General features: G+C 39.2%; 1 long non-coding RNA gene across 1 annotated transcript in view; it reads left to right on the top strand.

Moving 5' to 3' along the window:
- LOC123282365 (uncharacterized) overlaps window positions 1-19565 on the top strand; it is a 63374-nt gene extending 43809 nt beyond the window's left edge. Inside the window, exons 2-3 of the long non-coding RNA XR_011499734.1 lie at window positions 16320-16436; window positions 17412-19565. This is a non-coding gene — a long non-coding RNA (uncharacterized lncRNA). The remainder of the gene's footprint in view (window positions 1-16319; window positions 16437-17411) is intronic.
- Window positions 19566-19939: the final 374 nt, after the last annotated feature.

The following is a 19939-nucleotide window of genomic DNA, read 5'->3' as shown; positions in this document are numbered from 1 at the left end:
GTGGATACTATGTGCCAGGCCCTCTTCTAAGCACTTTTAAAGTATCAACTCATTTCATACTCAGAAAAACCTTATGTAGTGGGTACTACTATCATATCATTTTTTCAGGTAAAGAAATTGAGCCACAGAGAAGCTAAGTAACTTGCCCAAGGTCACTCAGCTAGTAAGTGGCAGAGGAGAGATTTAAACCCAGGAAGTCTGGCTCCATAGATATATAGAGAGAACTGAGAACAACATTGTGAGGTAGTGTAAGAGACTGGGGATAATAGTTCTTGCCCTGCCCAACTCACAGGATGTTTGAGAAGAAACAAAAAATGGAAATGAAAGAAATTTTGAAAATTTGGAAAGGCTATACATGTAAGGGAATATTATTACTATTTTAATTTTGGAATATAATTTATAATCGGTGATTCTACATTTCCCTTCAGGTCTTACCTCTCCTGCTCCTTCCTCTCCTTCTCCTTTTCATAATTATTATCAAGTGCATACTCCATATCTAAGAGCCTTATAGCCTGTCCTTCTTCCTCCCTGCAATGCTCTGTCTGACTCTGCCCTCCCTAGCAGTGTGGCTCTCCTCAGAAGAGCTAGCCTTTCCCTTGTCCCATGGTCTAGGGTCTGTGAGAGGTAATCAATCGCTTCAATATGGTATGAAATCTTTAAAAACCTTTTCAAAAATTCCATGTGAGGTTGCTTTTGGGCCAGCAGGGCTTTTATGAGGACCAGGAAGGCTAACAGATACAGGGTCCTGATCAGTGAGTGGTTAGTGTGACAGATTCTTGCATGATGAAGTAGTAATGACTAATTTTGATGCAATTTATTTTTAGTCTTAGAAATTTGCTTTTTAAAACATGACTTATGAAGATAATGCCTTAGGTCTTTGGTTCTCAAACCGTAGTATGCAAACTATGGATTCAGAATATCTGAGGGTAGAGGCATGGAGTCTGCATTTTTAATAAGTCATGACTGGTGTGTGTGATGCTACTGGTCCAGGGATAAAACTTTGGGAAACATAGTACTAGACGTTCAAATGTCATGGGCCTCTAAGAAATATGGTCTGCATTCCATGGAGTTCTATTTACTCCAGGTCTCTGAAGATTAAACTGGATTAATCTGCCTCCATGATCTTTGCTCCCTGAATGAAAGGCTAGACAAAGTTGTCTAAACAATCATGAACATAATTTGGAAATTGACCAAAGGCATACACATTGAGAAGCATTTATTCAAGAAAATCTACTGAATCTTGGTAAGAACAGTGGGAGTCTGTGATGTTTTAGGAGTTACTACCCTCTCCCAGCTCCATGGCAGGGAAATTCTCCCTGAGAAGGCAGGAAAGCCAGTGAGTGCTGCCAGAGGGAGCTGACTGTTTGGAGCATAGTGTGGGAAAGTTTATGGACAGGGGTGTTGTCAAAAACAATAGCAACATCAGTTGCAAACAATCAGGAAGGCCAACATTGTGGTTAGCCGGGGAAATCATGATACTGGCTGGGGAAAACCAATAAAACAACAGACCAGCCAGAGATTTAACAGGGCTGTTCAGGAATTAGACAACCAAAGGGGTCCTTGCTAAGATCCCACTTTTCTCTGATGGTCTGAAGGCTGTGCATATGTGCAAGGCTGTGCCCACTTAGGAGAGGCCAGAGAGGGCCCTGGCAAGATACTCATCCCTGGATGAATATGAGGCCTTGCAAAAACAGGCTTGTAAATTGCTTGAATTTCGAAAGCATTCCAGAAGCCACATACAAATCCATTGACAATGGGCCTTACTGGTTAAAGGTGTTTAAGCACAACCTCTGACCAATTATTGGCTGATCATTAAGTTGTACTTACCCAAGGACAACCCTCAGGAAGGCAAGTTGAAAAAAAAAACAATAAAAAAACTGAGCAGAGGGGCTGGCCCCGTGGCCGAGTGGTTAAGTTCGCGCGCTCCGCTGCAGGCAGCCCAGTGTTTCGTTGGTTCGAATCCTGGGCGCGGACATGGCACTGCTCATCAGACCACGCTGAGGCAGCGTCCCACATGCCACAGCTAGAAGAACCCACAACGAAGAATACACAACTATGTACCGGGGGGCTTTGGGGAGAAAAAGGAAAAAATAAAATCTTTAAAAAAAAAAAAAAAAAAAAACTGAGCAGAAATGTCAGAGGCCATATACTGCAGGGGACGTAAGCTCCACAGAATTAGTCCAGACACATAAACAAACCAAAAACAAACAAAAACAGCAACAACAACCATCTCTGGGGAATGTCAGAATTCAGAGTTGCTACACTATTTAATCTAAAAAGGTAACTTTTTTCAACAAAAATTTATGAGACATGAAAGAAACAGGAAAGTATGACTCATATATAGGGAAAAAAGCAGTCAATAGAAATTATCATTGAGGGGGCCCAAATTTTCAACTTAGCATACAGATACTTGAAGGCAGCTATTATAAATATTTTCAAAGAACTAAAGGAAACCATATTTAAAGAACTGAATGAGGGCCAGCCTGGTGGCACAGCGGTTAAGTTCGCACATTCTGCTTCAGTGGCCTGGGGTCCGCCGGTTTGGATCCTGGGTGCGGACATGGCACTGCTTGGCAAGCCATGCTGTGGTAAGTGTCCCACATGTAAAGTAGAGGAAGATGGGCATGGATGTTAGCTCAGTGCCAGTCTTCCTCAGCAAAAAGAGGAAGATTGGCAGCAGTTAGCTCAGGGCTAATCTTCCTCAAAATAAATAAATAAATAAATAAAATATTTAAAAAAAAAGAATTGAAGGAAAACATGATTACAATCATTCTTCAAATAGACAATATCAATAAAGATATGGAAATTACAGCAAAGAACCAAACAGAAACTCTGGAATTGTAAAGTCTGATAACCAAAATGAAAAATTCTCTAGAGGGGCTTAACAGAAGATTTGAGCTGGTAGAATAAAAGAATTAGTCAATTTAAGGATAGGTCAATGGAGATCATGAAATCTGAAGAACAGAAACAAAAAAGAACAAAATGAACAGAGCCTCAGAGACCTGTGAGACACCATTAAGTGTGCCAACATACACACGAATATTCCAGAAGGAAAGGGGAAGAGAAAAATAGAAGACAAATAGTTGAAGAAATAAAAAGAAGATCAATGAATTCCAAATAGGATAAATTCAGGGAAAGCCACACCAAGACACATCATATTCCAATTATTGAAAGCCAAAGACAAAGAGAACAATCTTGAAAAGTGAGAGAAAAATTACTTAGCATGTACAAGGTAACCAAAATAAGATTAATATCCAACTTCTCCACCAGAAATAGTGTGGGACAAAAGGCAGTGGGACGACATTTTCAAAGTGCTCAAAGAAAAAAAATTGTCAATGAAGAATTCCATATCCAACAAAATTTCCTTCAAAAATGAAGGCAGAATAAAGAAATTGTCATATAAACAAAACCAAAGACTTTGTTGCTAGAAAACTTGCCTTACAAAAAATATTAAAATTCTTCAGGCTGAAAGGAAGTGTCATCAAAAGTTAACTCAAGTACATGCAAAGAAACAAAGTACGTAAGCATGTATAATATACATATTATATATATATATATATATATATATTTTCTCCTTTTTCTCAATTGGTTCAAAAGATAATTGCATAAAATACTAATTGTACAATTGTATCATTGGGATTATAACATATTAAGATGCAACATATATGACAATAATAGCACAAAGGAGGGGAGAGGGAATAGATCTATTTTGGAGCTAGGGAATGACACCCAACAGTAACTCAAATTATAGGAAGAAATGAAGAGTTCCAGAAATGGTAAATATGAAGGTTAATATAAAAGACTCTATATTTTTTCTCCTTTATTTTCTTAAATCCTTTAAAAGACAAAGACTTATAAAGCAATAATTATTACACTGTATTTTTGTGTTTATAACATATATAGATGTAATATATACAACAATAATGGTACAAAGGAGGGGGGAAGGAAGGGAGCTATATTGGAGCAAAGTTTCTCTATATTACTGGAATTAAGTTAGTATAAATCTGTAAGTAGATTCTGCTGTGTTAAGATGTATGTTGTAAGCCCAAGAACGACCACTAATAAAGTAATTAAAAAAATTGTTAAAATCATTAAAGGAATCAAAATGGTATGTTAGAAAATATTCACTTAAGATAGAAGGCAGTAAAGGAGTAACAGAGGAACAAAAAAAGATATGACATAGAAAACAAATAGCAAAATGGCAGACATGAATCCTACCCTATAAGTAATTATAATAAATGTAAATGGATTAAACACTTCAACCAAAATGCAGAGATTGTTAAACTGGATTAAAAAAACAAGAACCAACTATATATGCTGTTTACAAGAAATACACTTTAAATTTAAAGATACAAATAAGTTGGAAGTAAAAGAATAGAAAAAGTAATACCATTCAAACAGCAATCATAAAAGAGCTGGGATTGCTTTACTAATATCAAATAGAATTTAAAACAAAAAATATTGCTAGAGATAGAGGGGCATGTTACAATGATAAAAGGGTCAATCCGTCAGGAAGATGTAACAATTATAAACATATATGGACCTAACAACAGAGATCCAAAATATATCTAGCAAAAACTGACAGAATTAAAGTGAGAAATTGACAATTCAACAGGTATTGTTGGAGACTTCAATACTTCACTTTTAATGATGGCTAGAACAACTAGGCAAAAATTAGCAAGGTTACAGAAGACTTCAACAACACTGTTAACCAATTTAGCTTAAGTGACATCTACAGTCTAGTCCACCCAACAACAGCAGAATAATCTTTCCATGCTTAATATTGGGCACCTCAGTCTCTAGTGCTTTGCAACTCGCTAAGGTCAAGCCTGTTTTATGCGGTTAACTTTCCAACACTTATGACTATTTAATAGACACCTTTCCATTTGTTAGTAACATGAAATAAATTTTGTTTTGTTTTGTTTGTTTCTTTATTTATTGTTTTAGAGACAGTTTACATCCCAGGAATCAATACTCATTACACTTACAGGGAAGCAACTATGACTGACAGACTATTCTCATATGCTTCCAGTTATAGAGTTAAAAAGTAGGGGAGGCTTCTTCAAAACCAGTGGAAGCCAGTTAGTTACAGTTGATACTTTGATGTAGAGTTAGGCAGAGGTATGGAATCCTCTTTCTTTGTTTTTGATTAAAAAAAGTATTAATGGCAATATCAGATTAAGATAAAAATAAAGGGAATAGTACCAGAACCCCCGTGTACTCATTACCTGCCTCCAACCATCATCACCTCATGCTCACTCTTGTTTTATCTATACCACCCAACCTACCCTTCCCCACCTCAACACCAAATTATTTTCAAGCAAAATTCTAGATATTATATTATGGAATCCCTTTTTAAATTCACCTACTCAGGGGATGAAGATGACAGAGGTAGGTGTTGGCAACATACCGGGTTATGAGTTAGGAATCCCAGACCCAGCCTCTGATTATTAAGGGATGCTGGGAAAATCATCACTTGTTTTCTCTTGGTCTCAGGTTCTTCATCTGTAAAATGAGAAGAATTGGTCTCTATATCAGTGGTTCTCCACCCCAATTGCGCTGATCCTTGGAATCACCTGAGGAGCTAGCAAAAATTATGGAACCTCTTGGGAATGAGGCCTGGCTTTAGTATTTAAAAGAAGAAAACTCAAGTGATTTTAATGTGAAGCCAGGGCTAAGAACCAATGACCTAGAATGGTCTCTGTGATGGTTAATTTTATGTTTCAACTTGGCTAGACTGTATTACTCAGTTATTTAATCAAACACTAATCTAATTGTTGCTGTGAAGGTATTTGGTAGATGTAGTTAACATCTACAATCAATTGACTTTAAGTAAAAAACATTATGCTTAATAATGTGTGTGGGACTCATCTAATTAGTCAAAGGCCTTAAGAGCAAAAACCGAAGTTCCCTGGAGAAGAAGAAACTCTGCCTCAAGACTGCAGCATCAACTCCTGCCCTGAGTTTCCAGTCTGCCAGACTGCCCTACAGATTTTGGACTTGCCAGCCCTCACAATCACGTGAGCCAATTCCTTAAAGTAAATCTCTTTTACATATATATATATATATATATATATATATATATATATATATATGTATGTATGTTATTGTTTCTGTTTTTCTGGAGAACTCTGACTGATACAGTCTTCCTCTGTATTTCTAAGGTTTTCTAGTTTCCTTTATGTATCTCTGCTCTTTTCAAAACCAGCCTTGTCTTTCCAAAAACTGTCTTTGGCAGTTTACAGGTTTACTGAGAGGTTTCTATTTATTGAACAGTTACTGTGTGCTAGACAGCATGTTTAGAGTCTTTCCAATTCCCTCCCTTGGTTTTATTAATTGAGCTCTCTCTGTCAATGTTCATAATAGAGTACTTACAAAATAGTAGATAACATAAATTTTACTCCCTTTTCCCCATACTTGTGTTAGATTTGTATTAGTGTCATGGGTCACAGAGCATCAGTAACTTGGAGATAATTTTTTGCTCAAATTGTTATTGTTTTTGTTGCCTATTGCCTGATTTCTTTTGCTCCAGATATATTTCTCTTAGCCCTGGGGAGACAGGATTATTTCTAGTGCTTAGTGCTCAATAAAAAGCACTTAAGTATAATGATAGCGTGCAGTAAAAATTGATTGCTGTAAATTCACATTGTACTTTTCCTCTGAAATCTTGAGGGGCCACACAGAGATTATCAAAATTGAAAGTAAACCCAGGAGATGAGCATTAAAGGCAAGAAGTCTAGATCTAGGCCCTTGCTGCTCAATATGTAGGCTTCAGATCAGCAGTCATGGGCATTGCCAGGGTACTTATTAGAAATACAGAATCTTGGGCCCCACCCTAGACCTGCTGAATCAGAATCTGAATTTTGACAAGATTTCTAAGCAACTCATATGCACATTAAAGTTGAGAACTGATGGTCGATTCTGCATCTTTCACATTAGTTTAGCTGTCCTTTTCGTGGCCAACCACTCACTTTATGACCTGACTTTTGGGATTAGGGCTCTGATTATAGCTTGGGTTGGAAACTCAGGAAGGACTGGGATCAGGGCCATAAAATAGTACAACAACGACCACAAAACTGGCCTTTGAGTCATAGATACTGGCTTCCTGAAACTTTTATTTTTCTCTAATTCATCCCAACTGGAGTCTTTTTTTGTAGAACAATGATTTCAAGTAATGCCATCCCATGTCCCTTTCTTTTTAGGTTGTTTTGCTCTTTTACCATCTGCCAAGCCCCCTCACCCTTGGTCCAAATATGGTCTTGTGACACACTCAGGCCCACTGTTGTCAGAGCAGACATTTTCGGATGGTGCCAGTGATTGAACCACTGGATTTCTCCAAGTCTGAGCCAGAGCAAAATGCCCCTAGGCAGGCCAACCTTTCCTACACACTCCTTGCTCCTCTTCCGCCAAAGAAGGCTATGTTCCCTTGCTTCTGGGATGCAGCCAAGCTTATCAATTGAAGCTTGACATTTTGGGGGCATTCTGGGAAGTCATTTTAGACAAAAATCCAAACACAATTCATCCTCACTCCTAACTGTGCCGATTAGCCTCAGGAAAGACCAGGTCCTTCATGAAGAGTGCCATTAAGCTCTCCACTGCGAGTGTTAAGTTGAATCTAGAGCATCTTACCTACTTGGCTGGGTATTTGAGTTAGCATGGCATGGGCATATTTCTGGAATATGTTTTTATTCAGTGTTAAGTAATTTAAAATATTTTTATAAGTGTAAATTGCTGTGTTGTGGTATATAATATTTATATGAATTTTTAAGGTAGAACTCAAGACTTCAAAGAAAATTCTGCTTGTGAAGGCCATTTCAATCTGAGGTCTCTATATTCCCTCAGGAATATGTATCTACTCCTCTCTACCATTAGGGGTAGCTAAGTGGGCAAGTTTAAGAAACACTGGGTATGCTAAGAATTATGCTAGGTGATGAGGATACAGAGATGACTAAAACCAAGCCATGAATCTCCAGGGTCTTATAATGGGGGATGTAAAACATTTCCCAAGTAGACATTGAGCTCCTAGAGGGCAGGGACTATCCTCTAATTGTCATTGAATCAATAAAAGAGTTCTCTCCTTGTATAATGATCACTTCATTTAATAAATATTGACTAGCTTGTCACCCTGTGGGCCAGGCTCTGTGCTAGGTGCTGGGGATATAGTGATAAATCAGACATAGATCTGGTCCTCAGGTAGAATTTCTGGTGGCAGAGACAGTGAAGCAGAAACTCACAAGAGGGCACCATATCTCTGCTGAGAAGCACCAGAAGCAAAGGTTTGTGGCAGGAATAGGGTGACATTCACATGGGGTGACATTTAAGACTTGAATAATTCTAACTTTGGGAAATATATAACTTAAAACAACAAAACATTATGTTACCACCCATGAAAGGAGATGCCCTTTTGTTTATTTCACTGAAGAGAGTTTTATATGTAAAGGAAGTTTTTCACGCACCCCTAACAAACCCATGACAAACAGCCCAGACTGAACAATCTAGTGATGGGGAAAAGAGGAGGAGGGGAAAAAATTCCATGGGAGAAATAGAAGAAACTGCTCTCTCCCCTACTATGACTACCAAGAGATATGATCTTATCCACCAGAAGATAGTTTTGGATTAGAAGGCAAAAGCCTCAGTTCTGGCAGTGACTCAACTTTTCCAGACCTGCATTTCCTAATCAGTGAAATAGGGCTTAACAAAGTTTGCCCTATTATGGGTTGTTAAAATGATCAAAAGAGCCAAGATGTGTGAAAAAAAATTAAGATGCTAAAGCTATGTACAGTCATGTGCTGCATAACGATGTTTCGGTTGATGACAGACTGCATATATGATGGTGGCCCCATAAGATTAGTACCATATAGCCTAGGTGTGTGGTAGGCTATACCATCTAGGTTTGGGTAAGTTCACTCTGATGTTTTCACAATGATGAAATTGCCTGATGCATTTCTCAGAACATATTCCCATTGTTAAGTGATGCATGGCCGTACATACAAGGTATTTCTATGATAAGATTTCAGAGGAACAGAAAGAAAGGGCCTCTGGCCTTCTCCAAAATCCCCTCATCTATGGGTTAAAAACAAAACTTGAATTACCCCTTTGCAATGGGGGAAATAAATATTTGTTTAACATGAACCATGTGGCAAGTTCTGGGCTGGGAATTTTAACAGAACTAACTCAGTCAGTCCTTACAACATGGCTGTTTGGTGTGTAGTATTATTTCTATTTTTACCAATGAGTTAACCTGAAGCTCAAAGTGATAACTTTCCCAAGATCACACACCTAGCAAGTATTGGAGGCAAGACCAAAATTCAGGTCTGAGCCATAAATGAATTCCCTTAATTATGAAGCCATTCTGCTTCCTAAAGTTGATACATGCTAAATTATAATTTTCCCTGGAGGAATACCTGAATCTCGGTCACTCAGTGTCAGACAGCTGAGTGCCAATGAGTTTGTCAACTCCTTTTCTCAGAGAAGGTTTTGACTGGGGTTAAAGGATGGAAGCAGAGGGCACTGGATACCACTCAAAGAGGGTGAGGTGACATTAAAAATAGAAGATGCAGGGGAAAGAGCAAGGGCATTGGGAATCAGTCAAGACTGGCTTTGAATTCCAGCTCTATTAAACAGCTCTGTGACTTTGGGAAAGATATTTAGCTTATTTCAATTAAATGAGAATAAGTTGAAGAATTTTAAGGATTGAGGTGATGTTTGTGGGGTTGACATCTGATGTTTTGTTGTCCAACCTTCTATGTCCTTTGAGAGACTGTCCCTTCCATCATTCCATGTGATCCTGTAGGGTTGTTAATTGTGATGACCCCCAACCCTGGCTATAGTGATAATGGTGTAATCTAGAATGGGCCTCTTGTAATATCCTATCCTTTGGCAACAATCGTCTAGAGGTAGGTAACAGATCTAAGCAGGGTCAATCATATGCCTTTTCTGGGTTGACTTTTGGGTGCTGGGGTGGATATAAACTTTTTTCTGGTTGGATTTCTAAACTGGGAGCATATAAAACTGGGGCTGTGGGCAGTCATCTTCCTTTGCATATGGAAAGAGTCTGTCTACAGGATTAACCCATGTAGGGGAGCAGAATTTGCCACCTCAAGATGTATCTCTTTGGAATGAGGATTATTTTGGGCTGGTAACTTTTAAGAAATTGCAGAAAGGGGGTGAGCTGTGAAAACCAAGTAGAAGTAACCATTTGTAAGAGACATTTACATTTGTAAGGTAAATCTCCATCTGTAAAGGTATGTCCCTCTCTGTACCAGGAAGAAGGGGAGATGACCTTATCTCTAGAAACTCTTGTCAATGCAGAAGGCAAGGACTTAAATCTGCATAATACCCTTACTCTTGTTTACTGTGCTTTTTCTGGTAATCTCGCATAACTGACTCCCCCTATCCCAAACACACTCCTTTGTCTTTAGCTAAAGATGGTATTTAAGGTGGCGACCTCAGCCCTTCTGGCGAGTTACTCAGTTTTTGTGGGTTTCTCCCACGTATACGTGCTATAAAGCTGTGTTTGATTTTCTCCTGTTATTCAGTCTCATGTCGATTTAATTCTTAGGCCAGCCAGAAGGACCCAGAGAGTAGAGGAATTGTCTTCCTCCTCTACACCCAACACACAGAAGGGAGTTGAGAGGGTAGAGTGTGTGAGCTCTCCAATCTGCCTGTGCCTGGAGAAGGTTACTCCTTGAACTTCCCAATTTATAAGTTCCTTTTTTTTTCTTAAACAGTTTGAATTGGGTTTCTCTCATATGCTTTTGAAAGAATCCTGATTTATACAGTGTTATAGCATATACCATGAATATGCTGAATAAATGATAATACATGTAACAGAGGAAATAGTTTGAAAAAATAGAAATGTGTTTTTTAATTTGCATTTTGGGTTACATGTTTTTTTTTCTTAGCTTAAGATATCCATCTACTGCTAAGGAAACAAGATTGAGAAGAAAATATGAAAGAAACATTAACCTTCGGCTTTTGACATTCAAAATAGAATTCTATACCAGGAATACAGCTTGAAAGCTAGACATTGTTGAGAGAGGATTTTTCTAAATTCACTAAATCTCCTCCTTCAACGTATCAACAGCCAGACTTATACAGACACAAAGTATAAGGGGTCAAGTTCTTGCCTTCTAGGTCTGCACTGTGAGAAAAACTAAGAGAGGTAGGATAGGCAATAGACATAGCCTAATTTCTCCTGTTCTCTGTGCAGTGGGTCTTGAGCCAATAAGGCATGCCTCAGCATACTTAAGTGGGGTGGAAATGTAGTAATACGGAGAAAAGATGTACCTCCTTGGGTCTTTGTGGTGAGTTTAGAGTTACTCCACCTGCAGTGGATCTCTTTGTAGTGGAAGGGAGGCATGTAGTACAGTGCATGGGCCAAAGAGCTGGATGAAGGATATGGAAGATATTCAGAAGAGTCTACAGCCCAGCAGGAGCTACAGGGAGCATTATTCATACTACATGTGTCAGGGGCTCTTGCTTGTAGAGTATAGTCGATGCTGTGAATTGGGCCACAACCCAGCTTGGCTCTACAGTGATGGAAGATGCTAGAAGAAGCAAAGAGTAAAACCATTGGCACTGTCAGCCTGGCACAAAGAAAGTTGAAATTTTATTTTTAAAGGGACTTAAGAGTGTTTAGAATTAAAGGCAAGAATAATGTTGGTCGATGTAACATCTCAAGTTGTCCACAGGTGTTTCTTCTGTAACCTTCTTGGGCATCCTTGGTTCACAGGGTCTGCGATATGGACTTAATTGGAAGCTTAGATGATTTTAGAGTTCCCTCTCCTCCAACGTTATATGGTCCTGTGATATGAAGTTTCTAAGAAAAAAACTAAAGGTTTTATTTGCAGGATCCCAACTCTTCTGCTGAAAGATGGATTGTTCTTAATCTAATGGGTTCAAAAAGCCAGAGGCTTTGCAGCCAGAAGGTTGAGGGTCCTGGTGTATAATGGAAGCATGCCACTTTAAAGTCCTGACACCCAGACCCTATGAGTGTACTAAGCCCTATGGGAGGGAGTAACACTGCTAATGGAATTTTCTGTTCAGAAGATTGATCCTGCCCTACTTGGTTCCCGTTTCATTCTTAGACAGCTGCAATTATTTGAAAGTTATTTCTTTTACTGAGTTGTATCTGTTTTCTTTTTCAACCATACCAATACCCCATTTTTGTTCTCTTGAGCCATCCAGACTAAGTAATTTTTAAAAATAAGAACCCTACCAAAGTTTGAAGACACCACTAATGATTTCCCACTAAATATTCTTTTGGCTAAACATCTTTAGGTTTCTCAACTAGTCCTCAAAGACTAAGATTTCAAGTCCCCTAATCATTTTGGCTGCTTTTTTTGGGACACACTATAATTTTGCAAGGTTTCTTATTACATATCGTGTCCACAACTGGATACAGATACTTCAGATGTGGGCTGCCAGGTGCAACGAGATTATCACCTCCCTTGATCTCAACACTAGTCTTCTGTTAAAGTAATTTATGGAGCAAGAACAAGCTAATTCTTCTGAAGCCAGTAACAAGCAGCAATGGTTTTTAAGTCATCCTTGGGACATTGAAAGCCTAGAGGTGGGGGATGATGGTCGGGGCTGAGGGACACACTCAACTTCATTCCGTATTTGGCTTTTATATGCCAGTATATTCCTAGTTTTAAAAAGAGCTATATTTTCTCACACTGGGGCATGATTTGCATGAAAAATAAGAAACTCACAAGTAGGTTTTTCGTTTGTTCAACTCTTGCTCCTGGCTTTCTGGTCCAGGTTTAATGAAACCCAACCAGAAAATATATTTAAGTCCAATTAAGTTTCTTGCTCTGGGATTATTATTCTTATTCAGATTCTCCACAGATACAAGAAGGTCTTTTTATACTTGGGGTTCTGTTTTAGTGTTCTGCATGGTTCTTATATTCCCTCCTCACCCTTTCCTATAGTTCTGCTGCTATGCAAATTGAGAAAGACCAAAGGTATTCTTAGACGAAGCAAGTAGTATTATTTAAGGCACTTGTGAACCTAGGAGAAAGTAGTGAAGTACAGGCACATTAGCAAACAAAGAACCATGAATCCTTAGATGGCTTCACCAGCTAGTCAATTCAAGTTGATTATTGCCCTTAAACTTCCAGCTCTGGATTAGGATGCTTGCAGCATGATTTATTTAGTCAGCACCATTTCGTGACTCCACACTTTTTTCTCTTTATCTGAAATGATCTAGTCAGAGACTCCCTGCAAATGCCAGGCATTAACTATATCACAATGCTAATTCTTTGACTGAAGCCTGTCTTGATTTGGTGGAAAATGACTTCAGTGTATGGGATTTACGGTTCATTTAACAAGTGCGGTAGATGTCAATACATTAATATAAACCTGGTGCAGGTAGTAATTTTATTTCTAATGAGGTGCTCGACTAACATCCTACTATAAAAGTAGGACATTGTTCAGTGGGGACAGAATATACATGTCTAATCAGGTCTAAGAAACATGCTAGTTGAGCATCACGATGATATTTGGACCACTTGACTTCTCTGGGACTCGGTCTCCATGTCTGCAAAATGAGTATGTTGGACAAAGGCCTTTGCAGCTCTGAACCATTTAGGATTTTATTAGTCATTTTTAGGACATGTGCTTTGTAATGGACATGGATTCACATGAGCAATTTGTGCTGTGATCTGCACTCCCTACCATAAGCCATGACTCCACCAACTCTTGCCTAACTGCCGAGTCTCTTGTGGATCTAAATGTCTTGCAAGTGAGACACTGATCGCCCATTGTTCCAGAGTATGTTTTTGAGGATGTTTATATAGGGAAAAGCCTTGCAATACAGAGATAGTATCTCCCTCAGGTGCAAAGGGCAGGCATGCTTATTGCCCATTATAAAAGATTCTATAAGCTTGAGTTCGGTAACCTCAGGGTTCCTCTCCTGTGATACAACCTACTTCATGTACAGGTGTCATTTGACCCTCTTCACATTGTCCTGTAGAAACTGGGACTCTAGAACCAAAGTAAAAGTGCTGATACTCTGGCTGCTGCTATTGCTATGAGCAATACATTGTCCTTGATTTCTAATCCAGGAATCTCAAGTTTTCTACCAGTATCCATGAGATTGTGGCAGGCTAACTTGCTAGCTTCTAAGTAGAATAAAATATCAGACCCTTCACAGTTCTTGACAACAACTCCAGTTCACATTCACTTTCCTTTTTTTTGTTTTTTTTAGGAAGATTGTTGCTGAGCTAACATCTCTGCCAATCTTCCTTTATTTTATGTGGGATGCCACCACAGTGTGACTTGACGTGCAGTGCTAGGTCTGTGCCTGGGATCTGAACCCTGGGCTGCCGAAGTGGACCATGCAACCACTATGCCATCAGGTTGGCCCCTCACTTTCCTCTTTTCTTAATGCCACCACCTAGCCTCTGAACAATCCAACTCAAAACACATTCTTTTATCTAATTGTATTATATGTTAATCTTATCTCCCAACTAGATTGTAAGCACTTGAGATCAGTCACCATGCTAATGCTTTTTCTGTCTACCCTTTAGCAGCTGGCACAGGGGTGGGTACATAGTAGGAACTCAATATATGTTTTTTGACTGGCTTTGGACATATGCATGCCAGCTGAGCTAAAATACTCTCTACTTTTTACCATTGAGCTTCTTGGCTGGGATGTCTTATTATGAATGAAAACTATAGACTTATTCCACTAGAAATAGAGAAGCTCTAATGAGACAGGGAAAGCTGTTTGTTTTTCAGGCATCTAGGATGCAAGGCATGGGCATTCCTTAATCAAGTGGAGATCATTTGACTAAGGTGCCAGTTGCAAAGCTATTCTGAGCCCCACATTTCCAAAGATATCAGGGACAGTTTGTTGTGCTGGGCTGCTAATAATTACCATGTTCTGGCTGCTTAAAAACTAGAATATAGTCTCTATGTTTCTGTAGAATTCAAGAGCCTTGGGAGGGCATCTACACCAGCCCACTGCCTTCAGCATCAATGGGAACTCATTTGACATTTAATACAAATCTCAGAGGAGGATTTGACTCCCTATGAGTGCATTTCCCAAAGCCATACACTTGCTGCTTGTATTATTGTAAGTATCCTATTATTAATGGCCCATTATACCAGCAAGAAAGATGTCTATATAGGCGTTTTCATTTGGCTTATCATTGTTTCCAATAGTCTGGATTATTCAATTAATCTAACTTTAGTTTTCTCTAAGGGAATATGGAGACACAACACGCTTTTTGCCGTTAGTGCTAAAACATTAAGACTCAGGGCTGTTTCTTGTGGCTATGGCCCTGAGGATGCACTCCCTACTCCCATAATAAATTTTGTCTCCTTTCTCTTTCCCTCTTTCTTTTGGCAGTTATTGGGGCTGCAACATACTCTCAATTCAGTCTTTCTGAGTACAACTGATAATACTTTATAGCTGTGACACAGTTATCATTTTCTAACTTTAGCTTTGCATATCTGGCATTTTCTAACTTTAGTTTTGTAAATTCAGGCAGTTCCTTCTCACCTAGAAATAGTTCCAGCCGTTTGAATTTGGGTGTGCTGCCACCAAGTGGTTGCCAGTTCTTTGATAGGCATGGTCTCATAATTCAAACTGTAGGCCGTGTTGTTTTTGTTGTTGGTGGTGGTGGTCTCTGTGTTAGGATTGGGCTAGTGTGATGCCCGTGAATAGGTGAAAGTCTCAGGTATCAGAGGGAGTTGGGGGTAAATCTTCATGAAGCAGCAGGAAGATAATTGAAGAACAAAAAATGGGCCGTAACTTGAGGAGGGGAGAGGAAAGGCCATCTGCGGTTCAAAGAATGAGATCAGGGAGAGAGGAGTTGCCGAGTGAAGGGGACAGGGAAATAATAAACAAAAAGGAAAATGACCCAGAGTTAAGTGAACTTCATCATTGAGTCAATTTTCATTTTTTGTTTCTGTACTTTTCTGCAGTTCCTGTACTTGCTGGGGAGTCTGAATAGCAAGATAGATGTACTATCTTGAGCAGGATTGTGTCTTGTACATCTTTGTGTCCCCTGCAGTGTTTAGCATAGTGCTGGGCACATAATTAGTCCTTAATAAAGGTCTGTTGAATGAATGACCCAAACCTGCAGGAGTTGAGCCAATATGTATTGGAGGTAGGGGGGCTGGCTTGAGGCATAAGGGCAGCTTCCAACAAGCAAGTCTTGATGATGTCCTGCCTCTGTCATTAAGCTGAGGCCCTGCACAAATTTATCTGGCTCCTATGATCAATTTTCCAAATTATAACCTTTTCTAAACCTTCTTGGTAAGGTACTTACATACCTTCTTTTTTTTTTCTTTCTTTAAAATCTCAGATCCCAGGCCCTTGAAGTCTTTCATACCTCTGAACCAGTCTGGAGGCTTGGAAACAGATGACACGTGGAAGCTTCTGATTGAAAGATGTGCGACCTAGGGCTTCTTCCATTCGTAAGGTGTGTAGGGAATGACTGGATAGGGCTTTTAAAAAATGCATATGGAGAGAAAACTGAGGATCATTCCAGGTAGGATGGTTATCGGAATTAACACCCTGGTCAGACATGGTTCTTCTCCAGAAGGGGGTTTACCCCTGCACGATAATATGTGTGCCATGTTATTTTTGGCCCTGGCTAACTTATGATCACATAATTTGTTTTTAAATATACACATGCCTGGATCTCACCCATTACCCAAATATGATAATTCGTGAAAATCTGGTGAAATTGTCCCTGGTGCTTTCCTTAATGTGGTAGTTAAGTCCTTGAGGAGAATAGTTTTAGTAAGCGGGTATGATGACGTATTTGGTACCATAAACCTCCACATCTCTAACACAGAATTCCCCAACCAGGGCTCCATGTGGAGCAGTATAGCATAGTGGATAACAGCATGGGCTTTGGAGTCAGACATACCTAGGTTCAAATTTTACCTCTGCCTTGTTTGACATCAGGCAAGTCACTTAACCTCTCTGTGCCTTGGGTTCCTAACCTGTAAAATGAAGTAATATTAGCTACCTTACATGGTTGTTATGAAGGTTAAAGTAAATGGCAAGACACATGTAGTGTGCTTAACACAGTGCTTAGCATATAGTAAGTACATGATCACTGGTAGCTGTTAGATACATTTCTTCCTAGAACACAAACTTCACGAAGTGATGGCCCTGCATAGTGTCTTGTCTTGCTCACCACTATGTCCTTGCTCTCAGCTTCTGAGGCTTGTGCAGATTCCCTGCACACAGACACTCAGGCTATCTTCTGCCCCACAGAGTGCCAAACAAGTGGGAGCTTGTGAGCTAAGTAGAATGTCATTTTGAGTCACCGTTGCTCTAATTTCTTTAGACATTTCTGAAGAACAATTGGATTCCCTTCAGTTTTAATTTCCCTCCCTTCCCAGATAAATTTTCCAAATGTCCACTTCCTATTTCCTTGATCAAGGCCAGAGTTGAAGGAAGCTAACCTTCAATCTCCAACCAGGCTGAGAGCACCAATTGGGCTCAAGAGCAAATTGTATTGGAAAAGCAGCAGAAGCACTGAAATGAATTGTCATGAAATGAGGCTTCAAATGAAAGCACAAGACAGAGCCTGGTCCTAATTGGCAGTGGAGTTACTCAGGTAAGAGGCCAATTCCAAATGTCCCGTTGCCGAACTTTTGGAACATGCGTGCCCCCTCCGCCAGTCACCTCCTGCCGTCCACATACAGCCTTTGGAAGATGACCATTGGGTAAACGTAACACTGAGTTATTTCACATTTCTTTCAAATCTCTAATCCATAAACTATGTGAAGACACAGAAAATGTCTGAATCATGTTATAATTTGAAATGTTCCCTTTGGTAGGGTGAATAATGATACCCCAAATATTTCCACATCCTAACGCCTGGAAACTGTGAAGCTGTTACCTGATATGCAAAAGGGACTTTGCTGATGGGATTAAGTTAAGGATCTTTTTTTTTTATTGCAGTAACATTGGTTTATAACATTATATAAATTTCAAGTGTACATCATTATATTTCAATTTCTGTGTAGATTACATCATGTTCACCACCCAAAGACTAGATACAATACATCCCCACACACATGTGCCTAACCACGCCTTTCGCCCTCCTCCCTCCCCGCTTCCCCTCTGGGGGGATCCCCTCCCACATCCCCACATCCAATCTCTGTTTCTAAGTGCGTGTTTGTTATTGTTTTTATCTCTATTTATGAGTGAGATCATACGGTACTTGACTTTCTCCCTCTGACTTATTTCGCTTAGCATAATACCCTCAAGGTCCATCCACGTGGTCACAAATGGCAAGATTTTGTCATTTTCTATTGCTAAGTAGTGTTCCATTGTGTATATATACCACATCTTTATCCATTCGTCCCTTCGTGGACACCTAGGTTGCTTTCAAGTCTTGGCTAATGTGAATAATGCTGCAGTGAAGACAGGAGTGCATGTATCTTTATGCATTCGTGTTTCCATGTTCTTTGGATAAATACCCAGAAGTGAAATAGCTGAATCATATGGTAGTTCTATTCTTAATTTCTTTTTCTTGAGGAAGATTAGCCCTGAGCTAACATCTGCCACCAATCCTCCTCTTTTTTTTCTTGCTGAGGAAGACTGGTCCTGAGCTAACATCCATGCCCATCTTCCACTACTTTATATGTGGGACGCCTGCCACAGCATGGCTTGACAAGCCATGCAAAGGTCCGCATCTGGGATCTGAACTGGTGAACCCCGGGCTGCCGAAGTGGAACATGCAAACTTAACCGCTGCACCAGTAGGCTGGCCCCCTATTCTTAATTTTTTGAGAAATCTCCATACTGTTTTCCATAGTGGCTGCACCAGTTTGCATTCCCTCCGGCAGTGTATGAGGGTTCCTTTTTCTCCACAACCTCTCCAACACTTGTTCTGTCTTGTCTTAATTATAGCCATTCTGACGGCTGTAAGGTGATATCTCATTGTAGTTTTGATTTGCATTTCTCTAATAATTAGTCACGTTGAGAATCTTTTCATGTGCCTGTTGGCCATCTGTATATCTTCTTTGGAGAAATGTCTGTTCAGATCTTTTGCCCATTTTTTAATTGGGTTGTTAGTTTTTTTGTTGTTGAGATGTATGAGTTCTTTGTATATTTTGGATATTAACCCCTTATCAGATACATGGTTTGCAAATATTTTGTCCCAATTGTTAGGCAGTCTTTTTGTTTTGTTGATAGTTTCTTTTTCTGTGCAGAAGATTTTTAGTTTGATGTATTCCCATTTTAAAATTTTTTCTATTGTTTCACTTGACCAGTCGGACATGGTACTTGAAAATATGCTGCTAAGACTGAAACAAAGAGCATACTGCCTATGTTTTCTTTGAGAAGTTTCATGGTTTCGGGTCTTACATTCAAGTCTTCAATTCATTTTGAGTTAATTTTTGTGTATGGTGTAAGATAATGGACTATTTTCATTCTTTTGCAATTGGCTGTCCAGTTTCCCCAACACCATTTATTGAAAAAGACTTTCCTTTCTCCATTGTATGTTCTTGGCTCCCTTGTCGAAAGTGAGTTGTCCATAGATGTGTGGGTTTATTTCTGGGCTGTCGCTTCTGTTCCATTGATCTGTGTGTCTGTTTTCTTGTCAGTACCATGCTGCTTTGATAACTATAGCTTTGTAGTATGTTTTGAAATCAGGGGGAATGATACCTCCAGCTTCTTTGTTCTCAGGATTCTTTTGGTTATTCAGAGTCTTTTGTTGTTCCATTTAAAATTTAGGATTCTTTGTTCTATTTCTGTGAAAAATGTCATTGTAACTTTGATAAGGATTGCATTGAATCTGTATATTGCTTTAGGAAGTATAGACATTTTCACTATGTTAATTCTTCCAATGCAAGAGCATGGTATATCATTCCATTACTTTGTGTCTTCTTAAATTTCTTTCAACAATGTCTTATAGTTTTCAGTGTACAGGTCTTTCACCTCTTTGGTTACCTTTATTCCT

This window comes from Equus asinus, chromosome X (assembly GCF_041296235.1).
Source record: "Equus asinus isolate D_3611 breed Donkey chromosome X, EquAss-T2T_v2, whole genome shotgun sequence".
Classification (NCBI taxonomy): Eukaryota; Metazoa; Chordata; class Mammalia; order Perissodactyla; family Equidae; genus Equus; species Equus asinus.
The sequence above is the reverse complement of the archived record's forward strand: the minus strand, read 5'-3'. Positions and strand labels throughout refer to the sequence as shown.